This window comes from Eulemur rufifrons, chromosome 16, assembly GCF_041146395.1.
Source record: "Eulemur rufifrons isolate Redbay chromosome 16, OSU_ERuf_1, whole genome shotgun sequence".
Lineage (NCBI taxonomy): Eukaryota > Metazoa > Chordata > Mammalia > Primates > Lemuridae > Eulemur > Eulemur rufifrons.
In genome coordinates, this window is record NC_090998.1 from 93,635,290 (window position 1) to 93,650,313 (window position 15,024).

Genomic DNA, 15,024 nt, shown 5'->3' on the forward strand with positions numbered 1-15,024 from the left:
GGCACCTCTGCCACCTGTTGACGCGTCCTCCCTGCTCGCGTCCCCTTTCTCTTTATTTTGCATCCTGGGGTAACAGGGACAAAGTCCTTCCCCGTCCGCCCATCCCACGCACTTCCGAGACTCGAGGGTACCCAGTCCTTGGTCCCGGGTCTAGACCAGCTCATCGTACAGACCGGCAGAGCCGGGCTCGCCGAGGGGGAGGGACCCCGCCAGCGTGGCACGGGCGCCGGGCGGGAACCTGCACGCGGGCCCGGGGCCTCCTGCCGCCCCCGCCTCGAATTCAGCCCCCAGGTGTGCGGGGCTGGACGGGCACAGAGGCCGGGCCGCAAGCGGTGCTGCACCGCCCGTCGGGTGACCTTGGGCAGTTGCTCCGCCTCAGTTTCCCCCCGGTGCAGCGGCAGCGGGACAGCAAGTGGGAACCACCGAGAGCTGCGCCCGGGTTGCCGAGGCCCGGCCCCCGCCCCCGCGAGCAGCCAACCGGGCGCTGCCGTCCGGGGGGTGTGTCCCGCCCGGGACTCGGGGGCGGGGCTTCCGGGTCGGTCACCCGCGCAAGCTGTCCGCGCGGCGCGACCGGGGCGGGCCGAGGGGCGGTGCGCGTCGCGGGGGCGCGGCTGGCACGGGCGCGCGGAAGCGGCGCCGGGCATGGGCCAGGGACGCGGCGGCCCCGCGGCGGGGGCAGCGGGCGGCGGGGGCGGAGACGGCCGCTAGTGCCCTGCCCGGCGCCGCTTCCCCCGGCGCGCTCGCCCCACGGACCAGCAGGCGGCGGACCGCAGCACCAGGTGCTCGAGGGCGGGCAGGCACGCGCGGGGGGCCGCGGGCTGGGCCTCCCGGGTCCCGGGAGCGGGAGGGCGGCGGACGGGGGAGGGGCAGGGACCAGCCAGCGCATGCGCGGGCCCCGGGGGCCTGGGGGGCCCTGGAGCCCAGGGCTGGTGACCCGGGGGCGCAGGGCTGGGACACACACCGAGGACTCGTGTCAGGGATCCCGGGGCCCAGCCGGCTGCCTCCCGCTCAGCTTCCTTTCAAGCGCTGGGGACCTGCCTGGAACCCCGGGGTCACGGCTGTTGGTAGGGGTAGGGGCTGCGCAGAGGTCGGGGCCAGGGACTGTAGCGACGCAGGGTCCTCCGCTTGTTCCCGGAGGGAAGGCCGGCGGGCGGGCACAGCGAGGCGCGCGCCTCCCTTGCGCGGTGAAGTTCGGGCGTCACTAACTCGGAGGGTTTTTCCCGAGACACCAGGGATCCCCGCGGCGAGGTAACCCCAAGACCCCGACAGGCCGACCCCGGGTGCGCCCGGCTGCTGCAGTGGGGCGGGAGAAACTCACGTGAGTGTTAGTGCCACTAACTGCGGACCGCCTCTGAGGAACGGTTCCCACGTCGTGCCCGAGCTCACTGGGGCGACCCCGGGCAGCCGGGGTCAGGCTCCACTGGGTCGGGTGGCATCTCTGCAGAAGCCACACGACGTCCCTCTGGAGCCCGGGCCACTTCGGTCCCTCACGGGCCCTCTCGGTTGCCCGGGTCTCCACGGAGTCCCCGGGTGTGCGGCCCGCGGGGTGGAACCGAAGGGGCGCGGGGTGCCGCTAGTGGATGTCAGGAGAGTCGGGTCAGCTCCCACGCCCACCAGAGAATGACAGGGGACAACTGCACGCCGCCCATGCTTTTCTCAAGCCATTTTTTAATTTAAAGAAGAGACGGTGTGCTCCGAATGTCAAGACTCTTTCTAAGAAAAATCCATGATTGTATAATGTCTTGGGCTTCGTGGGACCTTCGGGGATGCGCACCCCCGTCAACCCCAGCCAGCCCCTGTCCCCTACCCCGCAGTGACACCAGGGAGGCCCCTCCTCTCCCAGGGCTGCTCGGGAAGGGTGCGCTGGAGACCTGGGGAGGGGAGGAGGGGCACAGTTTTCCCGGGAAGTACCCTGAGACAGCATTGTGGCTGCGAGAGGCAGGGTCAGGGTGACTTTCCTCTTCCAAGGTGGTGGAGAGTTGGGGGCCGTCCAGAGAACACATGGTCATCACTTCCTCTTTACCTCCTCCCTGCCAAGGTTGCAGCTAAGGGCCCTGCCTTCTCTGGCAAGTGACAGTTTGTGGCAAGACAAGCTCAGAACCAAGAAGTCGTCACCACAGGTAAATAGAAGGTTTGCTTTACTAATATTTCCAGAAATTATTACTCTGTGATGTGATGCTAAATCCAGTTTTGGTGCTTCAAAAGTAAGATAAAAGTGGATAGAGTCACTTTTAAGTTCTGAGTTTTTGTGAGGATTTCACTAGGGACCTCATTTCTTTATGATGGGCTGGTTTCATGTAATTTAAAACTTGATGATATTAATATAACTTTGAGAAATGTTACTACTTCATGGACATGTGTTACAGACGTTGGCCAGGGCAGAGCAGCGCGCTGTCTGGGCTGTTCTCGGTGTAATGTGAATAGTATGCAGACAGCTGATGGGAGAGGTCAGTTCCCGGGCAGGGATCACCCCAAGAAATGGGCCAGATGATACAGATGTTTGTGGTCACCGTCTGTGAAAGACCAGAGACAGTGGGCCTGATGTAAAAGTGATATTAAATGACAGTAGAAAAAAAGTTTTCTCTTTCTTTCCCACATCTTAAACATGTACGTAATAAGAGACATGCTGATCAGCAAATACTATAGTTCTTTTCACTGGCTGGTGTTTGTCAAACTTGTAAACATTTTTAAAAATCGTATGTGTGTGAGAGAGAGGAAACATGTTTCTTCTATATAAACTATTTTGTAACTTGCCTTATTGACTATTTAGGGTATGAGAAATCTTTCTATGTGAATAAGATATATTTCTGCTTCTTCATTTTTAATGTCTGTATAATATCCCATTGTGTATTGAGCTGATCTCTTTTTATATATATATATATATATTTTTTTTTTTTTTTAATTCGTTCATTCTGTAAATATTTATTGAGTAGCTGCTATGAGCTCTGGTGCCCAGCACTGAACAAGACGACCATGGATTTGCTCATGAAACTGATTTTCATAGCAGAATATAAAAAAAAAAACTTAAAGGTGGTCCTCATTGTGGTAAAAGACAAAGAAACCGTCTTTCCAGGACATCTTACTCTTTCGTGACTGGAGAAAGGTGTTCTTTTTCTTGCACGCTGTCTGTGAGCCTGTGTTTTTATAACTATTCTTTAAATAGTCTTTTTAAAAAACACATCAATTAAAATACTTCTTTGCTTATTGCAAATAAATTTTAAACGCACCAAATTCTCTCCTGGTTTTTGCTCTCTCTGTGTGTATATTCTTTTTTTTTTTTTTTTTTGAGACAGAGTCTCACTCTGTTGCCCAGGCTAGAGTGAGTGCCGTGGCGTCAGCCTAGCTCACAGCAACCTCAAACTCCTGGGCTCAAGCGATCCTCCTGTCTCAGCCTCCCGAGTAGCTGGGACTACAGGCATGCACCACCATGCCCGGCTAATTTTTTCTATATATATTTTTAGCTGTCCATATAATTTCTTTCTATTTTTAGAGGTGGGGTCTCGCTCTTGCTCAGGCTGGTCTCGAACTCCTGAGCTCAAACGATCCGCCCACCTCGGCCTCCCAGAGAGCTAGGATTACAGGCGTGAGCCACCGCGCCCGGCCTCTGTGTGTATATTCTTAATGGCAATAGGGTAAGTGTCTTAATTTCCAGGTAGCCAGCATTTGTGTTTCATGACCATGCTAATGTGGTTACATTGCAGTTAGAGGATGTGGCCTAATTTCTGATTTCTTGGAATTTGCAGGTCTCTGCTTTTATTTCTGTACAGAGTCAATTTTTCACATTTTCCATAGATACTTTTTTAAAAGGCATAGTTTCTGTCTGTGGGATAGACATTTGCTCTATTGGTTATTTCAGCCTTATTAATTAGGTAGAATAAACTAGATCACCTCTAGGGCCATGTGTTTAGGGAAACATAGGCACAGAATTTAAATTGACAGCTTGGTAATAAGATGTTTTTAAGGTAAGAATCAAATAGGAAAAGGCTTAGATGTTCCAGTGGGTCAGATTTCAAAGAACTTGTTTCTTCTTCCAAGCACTCTGTTGCTTGCATGCGCGGAGCTTCCTATGGAAGGTGCTCTGTGCGTGCAAATTTTCCAGCTTGTTCTTCGGGTAACAGACATAATCTCGTCTGACTTGCTCGTTATTCGGAGGTCTGTGTGCTCTTTGCTTCTAAAATATTTAAGTACTTAGCATCTTGCAATAGTGACATTATGGTGTCTTGAAAGCTTATGCGCTTCAGAAAGTGAAGCATGTAGTCCTTGCTAGCCAGCCGCGCTATGGTTATCTTTGTAATCCAGTTGCATGTATTGTGAGGCCCACATATGGGAAAAGAAAAAGTACTTGAAAATTTGGGTTTGCATCCGGAAAACAGCTTGATATTGTGGGAGAGACATTAGGTCATTAATCATGAGATTTGGATTCCAGCCCCCTCGCCGCTGCCTGCCAGGCCTGGGACTTTTGTCCACCTCTCCAAACTGCTGTTTTCTCATCAGAAAGTGGAGTCGTCTTCGTTCCACCTCTTGGAAAGGGTGTAAATCTCAAAAGCGGTGGCTTAAAAACTGTGTCCATCCTGTGTCTTCAGGATGACGGGCATGCCCTCAGCTGCCTGCATTTCTCACTTAGCCAGATCTGATACCTGTGTTGTTCTCGCTCCAACCATTTTGTCATTTTCCAAAGGCTTTCAGAAAGCAACGCACTACCTCCCCCTGTACACGCCAGCATTTCTTTTTCATGTTTGAATAGGTTAACAAGGTTCTCTACCAGTAAGAACAAAATTGTCACAAGTGGTTCCTGTTTGGTTTGAATGTGACTGTGACCTCAGGTTTTGGTGGTGATACATCTTGCATTTGTTCTTACTCCGAAGTATCTAGACCAGGCCAAGCGTTGTTCTTCACCCCAGCGAGGGGATCTCTGAGACGCAGGCTTGGCGCAATCTCCCTGGACTCCGACGTGACTGCGCCGTGCCACGGATAGGTGCTGTCCTGTGTCACTGTTCCTTGTTAGCCAGACTTTCCCCAGGAGTCTAACTTGCTGAGGGCAGAGAGTACGTCTTCTTTGTTTCTGCCTTGCTAGACCTACGTAGGTCCTTGTAAATGTTCGTGGAATATTTACAGAATTTCGTCCAACAAGAATTTATTAATGGGCCTCTATAGCCACCACCGTACTCAAATGTGGCCGGGAGCTGGCTGGAGGGACCTAAACAGGCCAGATAGCCGTGGGCCTGGAATGATGACACACCCCATCCCACCAAAACAGATTGCCCCCGGGCATCGGCGAGAGTCCCTTCTCCATAATACGGGGCAGGTGTTCCCGCCGGCCACCAGTGTGCGGCTCCCATTGCCGCAGGGTGAGAAAGATGGTGGCAGGTGAAATGATCCTCTTCGGAATTATGGCTCTGTTTGGGACCATGTATTTTGCTTTAAATAGACTTTTTATGAGATGGCCTGAGGATCTATTTAAATAAAATGTTATTTCTTTCTGCAAGATCATGGATTCAAATCCCAAACAACTGACTTAGTAGGAAAGGGATATGGTTAAACCTTTGTGAGTTGGGGAGCGCTTGTGTTTAACGGGGCGAGGGTCCTGCCCACGTTCCAATTGTGGAAATGAGATACGCACGGGAGAAATCACAAAGAACATTTGATGAAACGTCTTCTGTGTCCGACGCGGTACTCATCTGACTGCTTTTATTTTGCTCTATTTTAAGAGATTTGCAAGCAAAGAGGAGTGAAGATCTCTATTCTGACTTACACTTCTAACTTAGAGACCACAAACACACCTTTGAAAGAGCATCATTTCAAATAGCAAGGGTTAGGAAAGCAAGGCTGTTAATAGAATGTTTCGAAGGTTACGAAGCTTCAGGTGACGATGGGACATTAGCCTACAGTTAGGTAAATGGCGTGTTGTGGCCCCCCCCTCCCTTTTTCTTTTCATTTTTAAGAGTGAATGAGGCCCCAATTTTTCTTGCATCTGTTTGTAACCAAATAAGTCTGTGGCTATGTGATAGCCACACCAAAGTGACACATCGCCAAGCTTCAGCAGGGGACCTAGTTATTTAGAGATCAACATACAGATGTGTCCCTTTCTCAAACATTCTGGAAAGCTAGTGGCCAGCTTTACGTGAGTGTTGAAATGCGCAGTCACAATTAAGCAACATGGCTGGTAAAGTACAGGATTGCACAATCAAAGGACACGCACGTCTTGATGATCCGAAACAAGTCTTATTCTCTTACCTATACATTAAATGGGATGTTTTTTACTGGAATATTTTTGGACGCGTTTTCAGGCAGCCTTCCTTATGGAACAAGATGAGATCTAGTGGCTGCCAACACGAGGAATGTATTATGCTCTGTCTAGGATTATAAGCAAATTTGGTAAATTCTAGACCCACTCTCATTTTAGCTCATTTCTGTTTTTCTATCTATACATTAGGGATGGGATTAACATGAGTGATGTTTAAAGAAAAATTGTTCAGAGAGGTTTGAAATTTGTTTTAAATGGAATCATCTCTTAGTCTGTAGAAGTTGTTTATAATAGAAACAAACAGGGCAATATTCGGGCTGTTTACAGTATCCTGGGACTTTACAATTTTTGAGGGGAGTATTTTGCTCCAGTTATTACAATTGCCTTTTTTCCCACCTTGAAAAATGTCACAGAATCTGTCACCAGACACAGGCAAGGGACCTTGGCCCGCTGTCCCTGCACCACTGTCCTGGTGGTTCGCAAGCAAGGCGTCAAAAGGGCACGAACATGCAGAACACGGTCTTTGTTCTCTTCTTTCCTTTGGAAAACTCACTTTGTTGAGAGCATTTTCCAGAAAGGAAGACATTCTATTGCTGCAGTTTTCAAATCATACAAATAAGCCTAATCCATTCTTTTTGGCGGGGAGTTGCGAGGGAGGCAAATAGTTTTTCAGAGAAAAGTTCAACTGTGCAAAAATATTAAAGGCAGGAGCTCGATGGAGAGTGACATCCTTATAAAGCTTTGAAAAGTGAGAGGCACGAGGGAGAGAAAGGGATGAGAGTATCGAAATGCATTTGAATCCAATGATCCTTGAGAGAAAACGCCAACACTAACAGGGCTCAAAGAACTTGTGTGACAAGTGATGACTAAAGAACGTGGGGGTGGCAGTGTTGGTGCCTGGCGTGTTTGTCCAATTTGGCAGAGAGGATTCTAGACCCAGGGAAGGGAGGCGGGTGTGGACACCCAGAAGCAGTACGAGGGCAGAAGTGCCCAGACGGAGGGAGGATCGCTCGGCTGTGGGGAGTGCGGGTTGCTGGCCTGCTGCCGTGGTGTCCTGGACAGCACAGGCTGAAACTGCCAGGGCAGGTCTGGGACGTGAAGGGGTGAAGGGGTGGCGTGCTGGACCCAGAGGGGAAAGCTGCGGCTCCCAGCTAAGGGTGACAGCGATGGTGGCCCTTCCAAGAGGAAGTTTAAGTGAAAAACTTTAAATTAAGGGAACAGTAAGTCCTCCAGGTCCCGAGCCATGTGTGTGTGTGAGTAGAGCGGAGAGAGCACTGTCAGGATGTCAGCGTACGAAGAGGTCAATGTGGTGTTTTCCTTTCACTCTGTAAACCAAAAATCATTGACTTTTTCTCCCGCTCCATACTCTTTGCTTAGATGAATCTAACGAAGTTAGCTGTTGGTGTCTGGGTCAGAAGTCTAAGTGAAGGTGAATATTTAACCACATTCAAGGACGGCTGATAATCTTTAATTAGCAGAGGCACAAGGCTTCGGAGAAAGCGGAATCCGGAAGGAAGACGCAGCCAGGGAAGCACATCCGTCCACGGCCGCTTCCCCGGGCGACGGTAACGCACCGGAGCTGGGAGCTTAGTCTTCTTGGAACAAATGAATTCAAATGTGGGCTTTCTTAGCAGGTTAAATCATTTTCTAGAAGGTGTTTCAGAAAGAGGCATGCCCCATGATGGTGTCTGGTCTGGTACGGACTCTTTAAGAATGAAGCCTCTGAAAGTCAAGAGAGCAAACAAAACTAGAAGTCAAAACAGGAATTGCTTTTAAGAGATGAAAAGATGAAATTCCAGCCTTAGGTACAACACATCTACACACCAGGACCCAAGATAGCTACCGCCATGCTATTTATACACGTGCAGTCAAATTGCCGAAGGACCCGGGGAACAGGTGGTCACTCCCTAGTGGTGTGAGTGCGCCCTCCTGGGAGCCCCCTTCCTGTGTGGCGTCTAATCCCCGCTGTCAGGCAGGTGCCACCCCCCAGCTCCCTGGAGGCCTGCGCTTCGCCGTGACTCTCGTGAGCTCCACGCTCACCATCCGCCGCCTTCCGGACATCGCCGCGACCCTCCCTCGGGCTCTCGGACTCAGTGTGTCCACTGAACCGCCCGCGTCTTCCCCGCTCCCCGCCCCTGGTGTCCCTTCCATGTCTCGGTCCCTGGTCTGCAGCTGGGGTGGGGACAGCAAAGGCAGGACGAGGTGCCGGGTCCTGTGCCACCACTGAGCACCCCTCAGACTCGGATGGATTTCTCAACTGGCCTGGGCCTCAGTTTCCTTGCCTACAACGGGGGCGACGCTGATACTTTTCGTAGATCGTTGTGCCTGGCAGGTGGCGAGAGCTTGGCCGGTGTCGCCTTGCTGATTGTTAACCCTCCCAGCTCGGTGTTCACTTGTCCAGCGGACGTTTGTCGGCTTCCGCGGTTCCTAGCGAGGCCTGGCCCTGACTCTCGGCACGGCCGACGTTCTTTCTACACCGGCCCCTTCCAGTTCCTCTCCTGCGCTGTGCTTCTTCCACTGCTGCCAGGGACACACTCCCTTGCCCTGCCCCTCGCCCCCATCTTGCCCCTGTAACCTCTACCCTTGAGGTCTCAGCTTAAGATCTTAGGGAAACCTCCCCAGACTGGCTGCCGGGGTTGTGTGGTTGGATGCAAGGTGCCCTCCCTCCAGAGCGCGTGGCGCCTGTGTTAATTCGGGTGGCTCGGTGGAAGTGGCTCTCCCTGGGGAGACCCTGTGAGGCGGGAAGCCCCAGCTGTCGCCAGTCACCATGGTACCTGAAGCCCCTTGCCGGCAGGTGCTTCGGGACTGGCCATGGGAGCCTGCAGCTCCTGCCAGGGCACCCTCTGCTTGAGGCCCCCTCAGGGCCACCCCCTTCCCGAAGCCTTCCTTGCTGCCCCCCCCCCCCGAACTAGACGTGGGAATTTTGTCTGCCAGACACCCTGTGGCAAATTTGAATTGCTCTGATCTGAGGAAATGTCAGTCATTTATTCTGAGTTCATTGATTTATTCAGCAAATATTTACTGAGCAGGGCACTGTCCTAGGTGCTGGGGACAGCAGAGGGAAAACAGGCGTGATTCCCTGCCGGTGCGAAGCGCTGCGTCACACGATGGCTGCCAGCACTAGGAGAGACCCCCGGGGAACCCGAGGGCGAGCTGCAGTGTGGTCAGAGCTAGAACAGGGCACGTGGGCAGCCAGGGCGCCGCGCAGGCCTTGGCAGCGATCCCACCCTGCAGCTCCGTACGCAGTTGTCTTTAAAATTCGGAATTGAATTGCCTTTCGCTAAAGGAGCCAAGTCTGGGCTAAAGGAGCCAAGTCTGGGGAGAGGAAAGAGTGCATAAAACTTATCCAAGAAGCTTTAGAGCCCATTTTAGTTCTCCTGATTATGATCTTAAGGGCATTAAGTGCTCAAGTTAAACTCCTTTTGACCCACATGGGTTAGCAGAGTTTAAATCTTAGGTGATTATTGACGCTAATCACACATCTAATGGCCTATATTCAAGCGGCACTGTCCATTTAGTTACAGCGGTGGCCTCTGCGTTGTCACTGACGGTTACAGCCCGGAAAGCAGTGAGCCCTCCGGGCAGTGATTGTGCCTTCATGGTAGGAGCTCCCCTAAAGGACCCTCGGAGGGATGGGAGCAGGCTCCTGGGTGCGGCGAGCCGGGCCCCATTTGGTTTGGGGGAGATGAATGGGGCAAAGGAGTCCCTGGACAAATGCAGCCTCTACCCAGGCCTCTCGTCTGGGGTAATAAAAAACGGGTGGTATCCTTGCTTTGCCCGCCGGGGAGGGAGGGGGGCAGCTTATCTACTGGGGTCACGAGTGCTGTTACGTCACGTGGGAGCAGAGTGGCTCCCTGATGTCCCTGCAGAAATCACCCCGCTGCCCTCCTCCGTGGGGGTTTCGAAGCATTGGGCAGCTTCCAGCACCCGAAGCCACTGTCCACTACATCCCCTGGAAACCAGGCCATGGAGAAGAGTTTCAGGGTATTTTGTTTTTTTTTTATTTAAGTCAGGTCGATTGCGTTGTAATTTATCTACAGTGAAATGTATCCTTTCTGGGCGTACAGTTCTGTGAGTTCTGAGAAACATACACGGCCCCAGTTGCTTGGTGGTGGTCGGCCAGAGGTGGCTCTCGGCTTCCAGGGGCCACCCACACTCTGCGGCTCGCGGCCCCCTCTGTTGTCAAAACCAGCAGCGCAGGTCGAGTCCTCTCGCTTTGACTCTCTCTGACCTCGCCTCAGCCCGACGGCTCTGCTGCTGCACCTCTCCGGCTCTGGCCAGAGAAGGTTCTCCGCTTTTAGGAGCCCAGGTGGTTCCACTGGGCCCACCCGGATCAAGCAGGATCACCTCCCATCTCAGCGTCTGCACCCGTGTCAGTGTCCTGGGGCTGCCACAGCAAGTGCCACAGACTGGGGGGCTTCTTCTCTCACAGTTCTGGGGCACAGAAGTCCAAAGTCAAGGTGTCAGCCGGGCCGTGCTCCTTCCAAGGCCTCCAGATAGAAACCTGCAGCTTCCGGTGGTGGCCGTCAGTCCTTGGCGTCCTGGGCTTGTGGCTGCACCTCTGCGTCTCTGCCTCCTTCACATGGCCGCCTCCCCGTGTGTCTGTGTCTGGGTATAAGGACACCAGTCCCATCGGCTTAGGGCCCCGCCCACTCCAGTATGACCTCAACTTAACTTTAATTGCATCTGCAATGACCCTATTTCCAAATACGGCCACATTCTGTTGTCCAGGGGGTTAGGACTTCACATCTTTTGGGGGAACACAAATCAGCCCACCGCAGTCTCCTCAGCCATATCTGCAGAGCCCCCTTTTTATTTTATTTTATTTTATTTATTTATTTTTTTTTGAGACAGAGTCTCACTCTGTTGCCCAGGCTAGAGTGAGTGCCGTGGCGTCAGCCTAGCTCACAGCAACCTCAAACTCCTGGGCTCAAGGGATCCTCCTGTCTCAGCCTCCCGAGTAGCTGGGACTACAGGCATGCACCACCATGCCCGGCTAATTTTTTGTATATATATATTTTAGTTGTCCATATAATTTCTTTCTATTTTTAGTAGAGACGGGGTCTCGCTCTTGCTCAGGCTGGTCTCGAACTCCTGAGCTCAAACGATCCGCCCACCTCAGCCTCCCAGAGTGCTAGGATTACAGGCGTGAGCCACCGCGCCCGGCCTGCAGAGCCCCTTTTGCCACGTAAGGTGACACGTCCACAGGCTCCAGGTTGGGGAGTGGCCATTTTCAGGGCCGTTATCCGGCCACCACACCACAGTCCCTGCCTTCCCGGAGCGTGTAGTCCAGGGTGTGGAGCACGGGGGCAGCTGAACATGCCCTGCGCAGGCGTCGATGTGGGGGGCTGGGCAGTGTCCCGCTGTGTCCATTAAGGATGAGTCCGAGAGGAGCAGCTCAGGCAGCCCCACGCTGGGAGTCCCGGCCTCGCGCAGGGCAGCGATGGCCACAGAGCACAGCGCAGGGAGCGTCAGAGCTTGGGGCTGCCTCCTCCTCCCTGCTTCAGCCTGGTGTTGGGGGGAAGCTGCTGCCGCGGCCACCTGGGGTGCGCGCGAGGGAAGGGATGCTGAGAGTCTGGGGGTGCAGCCCCGGGACTGCCGTGGCTCGGAGCCCGTTTGTGGGGAACAGGCATCGTGAGTGTGCCCCATCCACTCGGGGGACGCCTTCCCTGACCACCTTCCCTGTCACGGCAGCTCCTCCCTCCACCCAGTCGCCGTGGCACGCGGTCCGTGCTGTCTTTGCCTGTTTCTCACCTGTCTCCCTCGCTGGAATGGCAGCTCCGTGCGGGCAGGGCCATGTCCCTGTGCTCTTCCCGGCTGCGCCTGAGCCGCCGCGGCGGGAGGTGGCCCAGCGCAGCAGGGAGGTGGCCCAGCGCAGCAGGCGAGTAATGGAGCTGCCTCTCGGCTTAAACCACGCCCTTGGGCTTGTTGAAACCATGGCAGTTTTTCGGTGTGAAAATTTTATTGGAGTTTTAATTAGAAAGTTATTATCTGAGTAATGTTGCCTGAATATGAGCAAAAGTTTAAGGATAGAACGGACTAGCTTTCCTATATTTCATTCTATAGATTTTATTGAAGAGTCCAGAAAAATACTTCTTTGTAACTCTGGAAGTAAAAAGTAGTGAGACAGATAGCCATTTCGAAACGCACAGCCGGTGAATGTTCTCTACTTGCGCTGGTCTGAAACTGTTGAGTAGGGAGCTCCGTTTCTGACGGCAGCTTAGCAGCTGGGAGGTCGACCCGAAAGGGTGGACAGAATCCTCAAATGCATGCTACAGTGCTGGAGAGCTCACAAGATGGTGACGAATTGCCAGGCCAAGGTCTGGATAAGATGGAAACTTGACATTTGGGGCCACTTTGTCCCTGGGGTATTGGCCAGTATATGGAGGAGGCAGTTAAGAGCCCGAATAGCACTTTTGAGGGTCTAGGAGTCAAAATTGGTACCTAACGCCTACTAAAGAGGGAAGACCCTACTAAACACCCCAAACTTTGGATTGGGACCAAAAAAAAAGCTGCACCCTGAGAATACAGGTGACCTAGAAGTGCATCAGCGTGGTGAGGGATTGAAGATCAGTTGTAACTAATCTCATTCCTTGAGACTGGATTAAGGTGATCCCGGACTGCTCGGAGCCCAGACGCCTGGCAGGAGCACATGTGTGTCCCCTCTGGAGAAACAAAGCATCATTCTAGGCCTGTACTTATTGCTAAGGACAGTTTTCAAATGCAGGCTGTCCTCGCTCTGCACACATTTCAGTTACCACGGTTTAGTTAAATGGCACCAGTGTCTCCACAACACAGCTCAAAGTCCAGCTGCCCTCGTACTGGAGCTATGAGTAACCGCATCGGGTGCCAGCGCTGCTGCCAGCACCCCAGTCCAGTCACCGCTGCACAGATAGCAGGTGTGCGTGACGATCAGCGGCCAGTCATGTCACGTCTTTAAAAGCTGGGCTGCAATCGGTCCCTGAGCATCTGTCCGGCAGGTCACACAGGACAGGAAAGCGTGTAGTTGTGTAGTCCTTGTCTCGCACTTGTTGTTTTATAAAAATAGACGAGCAAAAGAGCAACTGGCCAACAAAGATGAAAATGCAGCAGATAAACGAAAAGTGGTAATGCTCGAAGTAAAATCAGAATCAAACATAAATGAGTCGCAGAAAAGAATAGCTGACCCTAGACTCTAGGAGCGTTAGAGAGACTCCTGAAGGGCAGGCAGATGTGCATGAAGCCCACTCACCACGCACGTGAGGAAAGTGGCTGTGAGGAAGAGGATGACAACGTCCCAGAGGAAGTGATCCCGGCAAACAACTGCACGTCAGAGGAACTCTCGAAGATAGGTCAGGATGTTGAAGACAAAGGATAAGTAAGATGTTGGAAGCGGATCCAAACTTAAAACAGAGTATGACAATTGCTAAGACATAGAAAAGACACCCACTCCGTTTTATAAGCAATACAGTGAGGAGAAGGCAAGCGCTGTTCAAACTGATCTTCAGAAGTTTTTTTACAAAGAAATAGAACGCTTTGATTCTCAGTGTTTCTAATCTTTTAAATTTATTTAGTACGGTGTACTAAATATTAGTTTTACTGTCATTTTTATTTCCCTATGCAATTACAATCATTAATAAGAGAGTTTTAAATATTTTGATGAAAACCATTAAAGGTCTTGAAACAATTGTGATTTTTCCCATTAATAATTAATTACATCCTTTTTCATGATTTCGGCTTGCGTGCTCCTTCTTACGGTCTTGCACGACCAAGCACGTTGAGATTGTCGGTATGGGAATGACACAGAACAAGACCAACCAAGGACCTGCAGAGAGAACACCTCATGAACCAGCAGAAACGACAGATGATAGAAACAGATTCTAACAGACTCTAAGTATTAGACTTATAAGATTTAAACTTTAAAATAACCTTGCTTACTGTATTCAAGAAGATGAAAGATAACATTGAGGCTTTTGGTAGAGCACTAGAAATTACATTTTTAAATGGACATTGATTTGAAAATAACCAAATAGAAATTATAAAGCTAAAAAATACAAAAACTGAAACTGTGTACTCTGTAGATAGATATAACAGCAGAACAGACACAGCTGAAGAGAGAATTGGTGAATTGTAAGATAGATTAGAAAAAAGTATATAACATAAATCACAAAGAGACAACAGGGTGGAAATACCAATATAAAGGATATAGTGAAGAATTCTGCCACACATGGACAATTATTGGGATCCTGGAAGGAAGAGGGAGAGTGTGGCAGAAGCAATACTTGAAGAGATGGTGGCCGAAGTTTTCTAGCACTGATGAAAGAAACCTAAAGAACTAAGCAGGGTTTTTCAAAAATCCATACCTAGATGGGATTAAGAAAAGTCCAGACCTAGTATGCAAAAACAGGCAGAGATAATCTTAAAAGGAGCCAGGGGAAAAAGAAAAGACCGTACCTCCAAAGGAGCAACAAGTGAGAGCTGATTTCTGAACCCAAACAGCGGAAGCCAGAAGACAATAAAGACACATCTCAACGTGCTGAGAGTTGGGTTTATCCCAGGAATAAAAGGTTAGCTTAACATTTAAAAGCAATCAAGCTTCAAAATTATGAATAAAATATGCACTGAAATCTACAAAAGGTTGCTGAGAAAAATTTAAAAGGACCTAAATAAGTGGCAAGTTATATCATGCTCTTGAATCAGAAGACTCAACGTCATTGAGACGGCAGTTCTTCCCAAAGTGATCTACAGACTGAAAACAATCAGTGTCAAATCTCAGCATGCCTACATGTGGAATTTGATAA

General features: G+C 51.2%; 1 protein-coding gene across 4 annotated transcripts in view; it reads left to right on the forward strand.

Moving 5' to 3' along the window:
- The first annotated feature begins 233 nt into the window (after window positions 1–233).
- PPARA (peroxisome proliferator activated receptor alpha) overlaps window positions 234–15,024 on the forward strand; it is a 55,092-nt gene continuing 40,301 nt past the window's right edge. For 2 of the 4 annotated variants that reach the window (XM_069491105.1, XM_069491102.1), the window contains exons 1-2: window positions 652–779; window positions 2,039–2,120. The gene's annotated coding sequence lies outside the window, so the exon portion shown is untranslated. Of the gene's footprint in view, window positions 292–651; window positions 780–815; window positions 1,319–2,038; window positions 2,121–15,024 lie in introns of those variants that run through there. The other 2 variants (XM_069491104.1, XM_069491103.1) reach the window with 2 other exon arrangements.